The 9639-nt window shown below is 55.1% G+C and overlaps 1 long non-coding RNA gene across 1 annotated transcript in view; it reads left to right on the top strand.

Annotated features, from left to right (window-relative positions):
• Positions 1-6: 6 nt before the first annotated feature.
• Positions 7-9639, top strand: part of LOC108444928 — a 10661-nt gene continuing 1028 nt past the window's right edge. Inside the window, exon 1 of the long non-coding RNA XR_001859649.1 lies at positions 7-8504. This is a non-coding gene — a long non-coding RNA (uncharacterized LOC108444928). The remainder of the gene's footprint in view (positions 8505-9639) is intronic.

Consider the following 9639-nt stretch of genomic DNA (forward strand, 5'->3'; position numbering starts at 1 on the left):
CAAGCCCCTACATCACGGTGACAAGGACATAATTACATATCGGACCGGGGAGGATGAAGCGCCCGGCACCTCCTAAACGTGTCAACATGATTTGAGAGGTTTGGGCTCGGCTGGACTTGGCAGGCATTGGATTGTGGACTCCAATCACACGGGCATCCGGGGGATCAATAGCCTCACACCTCCGGGCACCGGCTGCAAGGTGAGGGACGGGGGCGCCGGGTGTCGGGGACATCGATTAAGTTGATGTATGGCTTGGGTTTGGGGTTAGTCACTCTCTCTTCCTGCTGGGAAGAGGAAATCTCGTGGACAGACCACGCTTTGGCAGCTCCATCCCACGGCAGCCCTTGGCAGCAGCTCTCCTGCAGCAGGACAGGACCGTTGCCCCTTTCCCCTCCTTCAGCTTTCACCTCCTGACGCTCAGGTGGGCAAAGAGCTGAACCCTAACTCATCCCCCTCTGTCCCCTGTGTCCTTCTCTGTCCCCATGTCCCTCTCTGTCCCCCATGTCCTTCTCCACCCTCGCCACATCCACAGGAACAGGGTCTCCCCTCCACACACCACGTGCTGGAGGATGCTCAGCTCAGCCCCTCTCTGTCCCCACTCGTTTAATGTGACCAATTAATTTCCCAATGCTCCAGCCCCAGGACTCTCCTGGAACGTCCCACACTGGCCCTGGCTCAGCTGGTGCCCCGGCCTGTGGCACCTGTCGGGGGCTCCCCTGCCAGCCCCGATTACCCGGTGCCACTTAAGAGGAAAACACCTGCAAACAAATTGAATGTTTCTAAGCACAAATTGGTTTTTCAACTGCTCGAGATTTAAAGTGGCACTACAGCAAAACAACATTATTTTAGGCCCGGTGTCCTTGGAATACAGATTTTATTTTCTCTCGGGTTGTCCTGGGGGAATGTGCTATGTGAGGAAGGAGAGGGAGCTGGGAAGAGGCACATCCTTTGTGGAATGCAGGAAGTTTTTACCTGGCTCCTGGTGCTGTACAAGGCAGGCAGGTCCTGGGAGGCTGGTTGCACTGGGATGTCTTGGATTCCATCTGGAACAGCCGGTGGGTCAGGATTAGGGTTAGGGTTAGATCTCACACCTGCGCTGCTGTCCTGAACCACTCCCAGCCTGGGAAGTGAGGACACCCAGCACCTGCAAAAGCAGAGCTCAGAGGTGCCTCTGCAGGTCCCTCCTGTCCAGGGGGAGGAGATGATCCCTGCTCCCGTGGTTGGCTCAGACCTGGACCTGATGGATCCAAAATGATGGCTCCCACCTCACAGCTCCTGGCGAGGCCCCAAGCTGTGCTCAGCACCCTCCGGAGCTCCCCTCCCCTCTCTGCAGGCTGCATTTCCACTCCATCACCTCGCTCGGCGGGAGCAGAGCCACGCTGAGAACGCCAGGGTTGATCTTTTCTGACATTTAGCACCACTGCTGGCGGCAGCAGCGCCTGTTTAATTCACCTGTTGCTCTGCCCCTGTCAATCACTGTCAGCGTCGGAGCAGATCTGGCACTGGGGGATGGCGGGGAGGAGTGTGGGGGGCTGGGTGAGACCCCCTCAATTATTTTGGACTGGGGACATCCATGTGGAGCCGGTGCTGTCAGTCCCCTGTCCCAATGTGCCTCGGCCTGCTGAGTTCTGCAGCAAAGCTGGCGTGTTTTATTGATTATTGATATTGATTTGCTGTCTCAGCTCCTCATCCCCCACCCAGCAAACCCCCATCTCTTCTGGGGAGCTGATGAGGTTCAAGCTGTGGAGCTTTGCAGGGTTTTGTGGCAGTTCCCATCCCACCAGCCCCTGGAACAACCTAAAATGCTCAGCAGCTGAGCAAATGAAGACAAAGCAGCCTGAGGTCTCACTTGTTGCCCTTTGCAAGAAGAAATTACATTAATACACCTGCGAGCCTGGGTGTAATAACAAAGCCAAAATTCCACCAATTTGGGTGCAGGAGGGGCTGAGCTCACTGCTCCTGCCACGAGCCAGGGCTGTAATTGATCTGCCAGCACGGAGAGGGAAATGCAGCTGCTCTGTGTGAGTGATTTTTGTGGGGATGGTTTGCACAGCGCTGCTGCCGCTGCAGCTCTGAGCAGGGCTGTGCAGCAGAGGAGACACTCAGCCCTGAGTTTGCACCCCAAACCCCCCTCCTGGGGTCTTTGCAGGTCACTGGCTGAGAACTGAGCCATTCCCTGGGATCCAGCCCCGCGGGAGCTGCTCTGGCAGCAGGTGGGAGCAGTGCTGGACCAGCTGTTGGGGCTGTGGGACCAGGCCCGAGCTTGGCGTGTGGCTTTTGGGGCAGGAGCAGGTGTTTTATGCACTTGCAGATGTTCTGAGTAAACCTCTGATGCTCACAGCTGGGCTCGGAACCTCCAGGGCTGCTCTCAGTTGTTTGCACCTCAGATGTAAGGCTGGCTTGGGAAGGAGCTCACCAGGGTTTCTGCCGGGGTTTGGGGCCTCAGGTTTTGAGCCTCTGCAAGTGATGGGTTCTCCTTCACCCCCCAGTCTCAAGAGACGAACTCACCCCTCTTTCCAAAGGAAATCTGAGCCCTTGCCCATGGTTTCCCAGGTTTTCTGGGCTGTGGCACAGGGCGTGGGATGCTCTCATCCCTCCACCCAACCTGTGCAGGAAGGCCCTGGGTCACGCCTGTCCTGCACCCTCCAGCGGGGCTGGTTTACGGGCTCTCAGCGTGGAGGGGCACTGCTCCCTCCAAAAAGGAAGGAGAGGATTTGCAGGAGCAAGGAAATGCTCTCCAGCCTGGGAAGGGGGAGGCCGTGGGCTCCAGCGGGCAAAGGGGCGGCCGGAGCAAGTGCTCCCAGTTGATTCCCTAAACCCTGGAACATGAGGATTTATACGGGAACGGCTGCCAGAGCAGGAGGCAGCAGGGTGAATGGAGCTGCTCTAATGGATATTAAGTGATTTGCAGGCCTGCTGCTTGCAAACACAGCTGTAAATAGCAGAGGGGAGGGGGCAGCAGATGAAGGAGGCTCAGGCTCTTTAACGGCAGCGTGTGAAAAATGGGGAGAGGTTCCTGGGCAGGGCTGGAGCAGCCGGAGAAACAAAAGCTGCAGCATCTATTTTCATATCTTTTATGTCTTCCTTGCACTTCATCTTGTTTAGGTCCGCAATTAAATTTTAAGACGCATAAGAGTGTTCGCTTACACACTTGGATTCTCTGCAGATTGAATTATTTAATAGAGTGTGGAGCGGCTCCATGATCTCGGAGCTGTGGCACCGAGCGCAGCCAAGCAGAAAATTAATAAACACTGGCTGCCGCCGCCGCGCCGCCCCTGCCTGCCGCCCCCTCCCCACCCTGCTCCTGCTTTTCTGCCAGGATTTCCTCCTTCCCTTCTCTTCTTCCTCCTTTGGTGCGGCCGTTTCTCTTCCAGCTCCACATCGCCAGCCCCTCGGGCACAGGGTGAACAGGGATGTCTCTGGGTCGGATCCCATCCCTGTGGGAGCTCCATCCCCATCAGCCCGCTCTGGGAAGCCCCTGTGCCTTCCTGCAATGGCATCCCTTGCCCTGGAATAAATCGTGTTTCAAACGCCATCAGCTTCGTCTCTTCCCCCTCTCCCTTGCTCCCCCACCAACAAAGTTGTCCTTCTCTCCCTTTCCTTTCTTTCCTGGTAACCTTCCCAGGCAACAAATTGCAGGGGGCAATTATGCCGTGTGCTAAAGAGAACATTAAGGCAGCCACAATTTCAGTGGAGGATGGTGCTCGGCAAGCAGTGACACAAAAGCGGGCTGTGAAATTCATCAAATTGCCGGTTGGCTGGAGCACACATTTACAATGCACCCGGAGCCCCAGTGAATTATCTGAAATCAGTTTGTTATTTCTCCTCCTTTTATTTTCCCCTTTTTACAAGGAACCAAATAAAAAGGTTTGAAAATTGCTGTTGAAGAAAGGGTCTGGCCTCTCTTTCCTTGGAGGCTCTGGCGGTTTTCCTGCATCGATTCTGGGCTGGAATGTGCTGGTGTTTGTGGCTGGCGCTGGGAGTCTCCATTGCTCGTGGAATCACTGGATCCTCAACTGGATGGGGTTGGAAGGGACCTTAAAGCCCATTCTGCCATGGGCAGGGACATCCTCCAGGGTGTCCCCCAAGCCCCATCCAGCCTGGCCTGCTTCCCACAGAGCCTCCCCTCGCGCTGCTCCGTGACAGCTGTTGGACATTGTGGTGGCATTTAGTGGGGCCACCCCCCGTGGGTGACAGTAACAGAGGCCCCAGCAGGTCCCCACATCCTGGCCCTGTGTCCAACACCACCCTGTGACCCCAAGCCCTCTCCTCAGGGAGGGAGCTGCTGGAGAGCATCCTTCCCTTCCCAAAAGCCATGGGGGGAAGCTTCCTGCTGGATTGAACCGAGATTATTTCTTCTCCTTTCCAGACTATTTTTCTTTTTCCGAGTGCTGCCTTCCCCACTCCTCCCCGAGGCTTTCTGGCAAGCCTGAGGGCAGGGGGTCAGGCAGTGCTGCTTTCCCGGCCCCCACTGCCGGGTGGAAATAGCTCTTGTGGAATTGAAATTCTGGAGGGAGTATCGGACACAGCCGAGAAGCAGCTAAAACACCTCTCTAATTGCTAATCGATAACCTAAAGAAACGCTGCCCTGGCTGAAACCTGCTCCGGGGAAAAAGAACAAAAATCCTCATGATTTGTTTCGTGAGTCGAATGAGGGGTTTATTTGTCTGGTTTCTGCTTTGCTGCTCCTCCTTTCGCGTTCTTTGGAGTCCCCACACCGCGGGTTGGGGGTTTATGAAGCCGTCACCTGCCCCTCGCTCCCAAACCTCGCCGAGGAACTTTGGGCTCTGCAGCCAGACCGGCGCTAATGCCCTGTAATTGAATCATCCTCTGGATATTATTTGGCGGCTCCGAAACAGTTCTGTTCTCGAGTCATATTTTTATTAGCTTTGGGGTGGCTGCAGAGCAGGCTTTTTTCAGCACTAATACAATTTCCTTGCTTGCCACGCCGGCTGCAGCGCTGCTCTTTATTGATGTTGCCGGGATTTTGGGGCTGTCCTAAAAAGAATTCCCTGCAGATGTTCGGAGAGGTGAATTCCCACTCCCTAAGGGGGCTGTGGTCTCTCCAAGGAGGAGCAATTAAGGACGCGACCGAGGAGAATCTACAGCTCTGATCGTCCAACGCAGAGCTGGCAGCTCAGCAGGGTTCTCACCATTCCCGGGTGCTGGACGGGATCTCCTCCATCCTTTGGGAACGGGAAGGGAGGTTTATGGGACACCCCTCTCCCTGCAGGATCTCTGCAACCTCTCCCAAAATCCAGCTCCATTCCAAGGGGAGGGTAATCTGGGTTACTCCAGGGATTGCTCCTGGGGAAGAAGAAATCCTGGATCAGCGGCAGCGTTGGAGAGGAGGGAGGGAAGGATCCGGGGGGGAGCCGGGGTCGGGCTGAGCTGCCGGGGCTGCGGGAGGGATTTGTTGAATCCTGAAATTGCCTGAATTCCTTTCGATTATTGGCAGCGCTTCTCTACGGAACTAAATAAAGTAAAATAAATCAGGGAAGCAGAAGGCAATCCTGGAGCAGTTAGAGGGGATCAGTGGCGAATTGAATAATTCATTCAGGAGAGAAAAGGAGCTATTTGCCATGTCACTCTTATCTTGATTGTATTTACAGACAGGAACTTTTGACAAGGAAATTACCTGTAAATTCTTATTTTTATTTTTTTCCTCCTTCCTTCACTCTAGAAAATACTAGACAGGAAGATTTCATGCAGGATTTGGGGGGGTTTTTTTTGGTTGCCTTTTTTTTTTTCTGGGGCGATTTGATGGATTTCTGTAAAAAACCCGAAGTCTTGTGACCTCCCCAGCAGCCCATGAAACGCTGCTGCTCGGATGGAAACAGAGCTAATGGCAGCTGGAAGTCAGGGAGGAGAGGAGGGAGAAACTGTTCCTTGGTGCTTCTGAAGAGGGATGGATGCTGGAGGCTGGAGCTGGGGTTGGAGCAGGAGGGTCTCAGTGTGGGACCTGGGGTGGTTGGAAGTCGCTGCTCAGAGTTTCCATCTCTTGGAAGTGGAGATTTTGGGATGGGGTTGGCAGGGAGGCTCCAGCAGGACAATCTGGGAATGCAGAGAGGTGCCCGGGGTGCCCCGGCTCCTGCAGAGTCCGCAGAGTCATTTGATTTCCAAAGACATCATCTGGAGCAGGAGTGAAACATGACTTCAAAAATATTAAACCTGAACAGTTCCTTCAGCAGAGAGAGTCCCACGGGCCTAAAAATGAATCCACAGCTCTCGTGGTCCGTGTTTGCTTTCCCTTCCTGAGAGATGGGGGCACTTTGGGGATCAAATTCCACTTTTCCACCCTACAGGGTGGCCCTGGAGGGAGGGAGCTCACAGAAACCCAGCCCGGGACAGGCTCTGCCACAGGGAAGCTCCAGTTCTGCCTCTGTTGCTGTGATTTGTTTTCCGGGCGGTGCCGGGGAGGCTCCAGCTGTTCCCGATCCTCCCCTTTGCATGGAGGGGAAGCTGTGACGGGAGCACGAAGCACTCGTGGGGAGCTCTTGTCTCTGGAGCTCAGCCTTGAGGATAATTGAGTTGTCGTAATGAAGTCTGGGCTTGGTTCTTCAAGGAGGAATTTGTTTTGGAAAGAGACTCTCGACTTAATTTAGATTTCATGCTCTTCCCCAGCACTTGCTGCCAGCACTGGAGGTTTGATGGGCCAATTGGGGAATTCCTGGAGGTCGAGTGGGATCAGGATGCCGCTCTCCAAGGAATTTAGGGATGGAATAACCAGCCCATGGTCCTGTGGCAGCAGTCACAGAGCTGCAAGAGGCTCTGAGCTCAGGCAGCTCCAGCCACAGATGGGGCTGAGCCCAGGTCTGACCCCCTGGGAGCTACCACATCCATGGGGTGGTGACATCCTGGAGTCCCCAGGGAAACTGGGGACTGATGTTGGGTTTTCCCAGTGGAGCACGTTGTCCAGGCTGGGAAAAGAAGGGTTTTCCCTGTTCTGTTCCAGCTGAAATGGAGGAACCACAGGGATGAACTTCCCAGTGCTCCTCACTCAGGGAGACACAAACCATTTCCAAGCAGGATTCCTCCCTCTGCTGCTCCCTGGGAGATTCCCCTCCAGCGCTCTGGATGGATCCTGCACAGGCTCCATAACTCATCTCTGAGAACACATAAAAGCAGCAAGCAAACAACTTCCTTTCCCTTCCTTTGTGCATTTTGGTTTTAAATAATACGTTTCCAGGGATAAATGTTGGCAGCACTTGAAATAAGTTGTATTAATTAATGAACGAAGCACTTAATTTCGGTTTAATGGGATAATCCTTTGCCGCATGTTACATAAATAGTAATTGGATATTAAGAATGTATCGAACGGGATTTCACTACTGGGAGAGATGGAGTTTATGGCATCCCTGTTATTGCTCAGCTCCAGCCTGGTCTCAGCGTGGGAAACGTGGATTCAAAGGCTCTGGAAGTCAATGCAGGAGCGGCTCCAAGGTGAGTGTGGCACACGGGGTGAGAAATTCAGGCTTTTGTTTTGCCCCAGTCCATGGCCTGACCCAAAACCGGGCTGGGCAGGAGGAACTTCCTTGCATTGATCCAGGCATCCTCCCAAACGCTCCGAGATAAAAAAGAACCCCTGGTGAGGGGGATCACCAGGTCTGGGGCTTTGCCGTGTGGGGCTCGACAGCTCTGCTGGGTCTGGGGAGCATCAGGCTGGGTCCCTGACATCTCTTTGCAGCTCAAGCTGGGGAAAAGCTGTCCCAGGGCACCCCCTGAGTCCCTCTGATCCCCTCCCAGCCCCCTCCCCCCTCGAGAAATGCTGTCCCGCTCCCTTCCTCGCTCCTGGGGGGAATCTGCCACCTTCCTCTGGCTCTGGGATTTATTTATTGCCACATCATTGCACAGTGTGGGTGATAAACCCCTCCAATTGCCTGCAGCTCGTCCTTGTTTGAGGAATAATTGGTGTGTTCCAAACAGGGAGCGATTCCTGGCGATTTAAGGACATTTCCCCTGCAAGTCCTGCTGCATAATCCAGTGCTGCTTACACAAGAGTTTTGCTCTGTCTGGCCCTAAAACTTTCCCTCCTTTCCACGTCTCAGCACTGAGCAGCGAAGGTGCTGCAGGCCCTGCTCAGGCCACCAGCCCAGAGCTGTTCCAGCACCTCTGGAAATTATATTGGCTCCCTAAATCCTGCCCTGCTGGTGCAGCAGACCCCGAGATGCTCCCACTGCTCGCTCCCTGCAGCTCTGCCAGCTCCACCAAACCCCAAAACGCAGCTTCTCTGGGCTGAACCCAACCCTGGAACTGGAATCGAGTTGATCACAGAGTTTCTCTGGCCCTTAATTGTTGTTATCCCTGGGTTTTTTTTCTGTTTTTATCCCAGAAAATCTGCCTCAAACCTCCCCCCTCCGTGTCCCTGCAGCCTGGCCGGGTGATGGATGCAGCTGAGGGTGGTGATTTAGAGATGGTTTCCCACCAGCTGCAGGGAGCTGGGGACGATGGGGACACGTTTCACTCGTGACTCAGCTCCTGCCACCTGGGAGCGGCTGTGACAGGTAGGGAGAGCTGCCGCAATTCATCTCCCGGCCTGGGAGGAGCTGGGGACTGACAGCAAATCCAGTTTGGAGCATCTCTGCTCTACCTGGGGACGCTGGCTCAGGTGGCACGGGGGACGCTTGGGTGGGAGGAAAGGGGGGAATGAGCTGCGGGAGCCTCTGGCCATGCCGGTGCTGCCGTTCCTGCATGGAGGCGGCAGCTCCGCGGCTGCTCCCTGCGCAGCCCAGTTCTCTCTCTGTGCTAATTAAATGGGACAGGAACACGGACCTGGCTCTGCTGGATGAGAAATCAACTGGAAGGTGGCTCCTTTCCCGAGCCCTGCTGCTTCAGCAGCCGGACTGGAGGGAAGGTGGGAGGAGGAGAACATCCCTGGATTAGATTTAATGAAAATAAATACATCAGCTCTGCAAGCAGCAGACGGGACCCGATTAGGGAACAGCAAGCCCGGCTCATTCTTCAGGAGCTGCAACTTTGGCGCTGGCTCAGAGCCTGCTCAGTGGCTTGGTGGCTTTTTGGGAGGGGCAGGAACGATGCCTGGGAGGCAGGAGAGACAGCTTGGGAGACAATGATGGATGAAGCGATGCTTCACGACGCTGGCACGATGCCCGGCGATGAGGCGGTTATGCGGGATGCTAAATTACAAGCGGTGATTAAATGGTCCTGAAGCCGAAGGGTTGGGGTGGTCAGTGGAGACTGGGACCTCCTGGGCAGCTCCGGGGGGCTTTGCTCAGCAAAACTTCTTCCAGAGTTGCACAGAGCTCTGGGGGCTTCGCGGGGTCCTTTGGGTTTGTCACACACAAATTTTTAAATGCCTTGAGCAAAACGGGTACTTCCGTAAAGAGCAGAAAATGAGAAAGTTGTGGTCTCTCCCATGGTTTGTTCAGGCTCCTGTGCTGGTGGGAGACCAGCACCTGCCTCCTCTCCCCATCCCCGTTCCTACAAACCCTGGGAGGTGGAAGAGGTGAGAGCACAGAAGCCGACTGCCCCCAGCCCAGGCTGAGGGGTCTGTCCCTGCCCTGATGGGGGTTAATGAGGGGTTTGTGTGCGTCCTGCTGGACCCTCCCTGGCCGTGCCGGACCCTCCCTGGCCGTGCCAGACCCTCCCTGGCCGTGCCACACTCTCCCTGGCCGTGCC

Source organism: Corvus brachyrhynchos, unplaced genomic scaffold, assembly GCF_000691975.1.
Source record: "Corvus brachyrhynchos isolate BGI_N302 unplaced genomic scaffold, ASM69197v1 scaffold72, whole genome shotgun sequence".
Taxonomy (NCBI): domain Eukaryota; kingdom Metazoa; phylum Chordata; class Aves; order Passeriformes; family Corvidae; genus Corvus; species Corvus brachyrhynchos.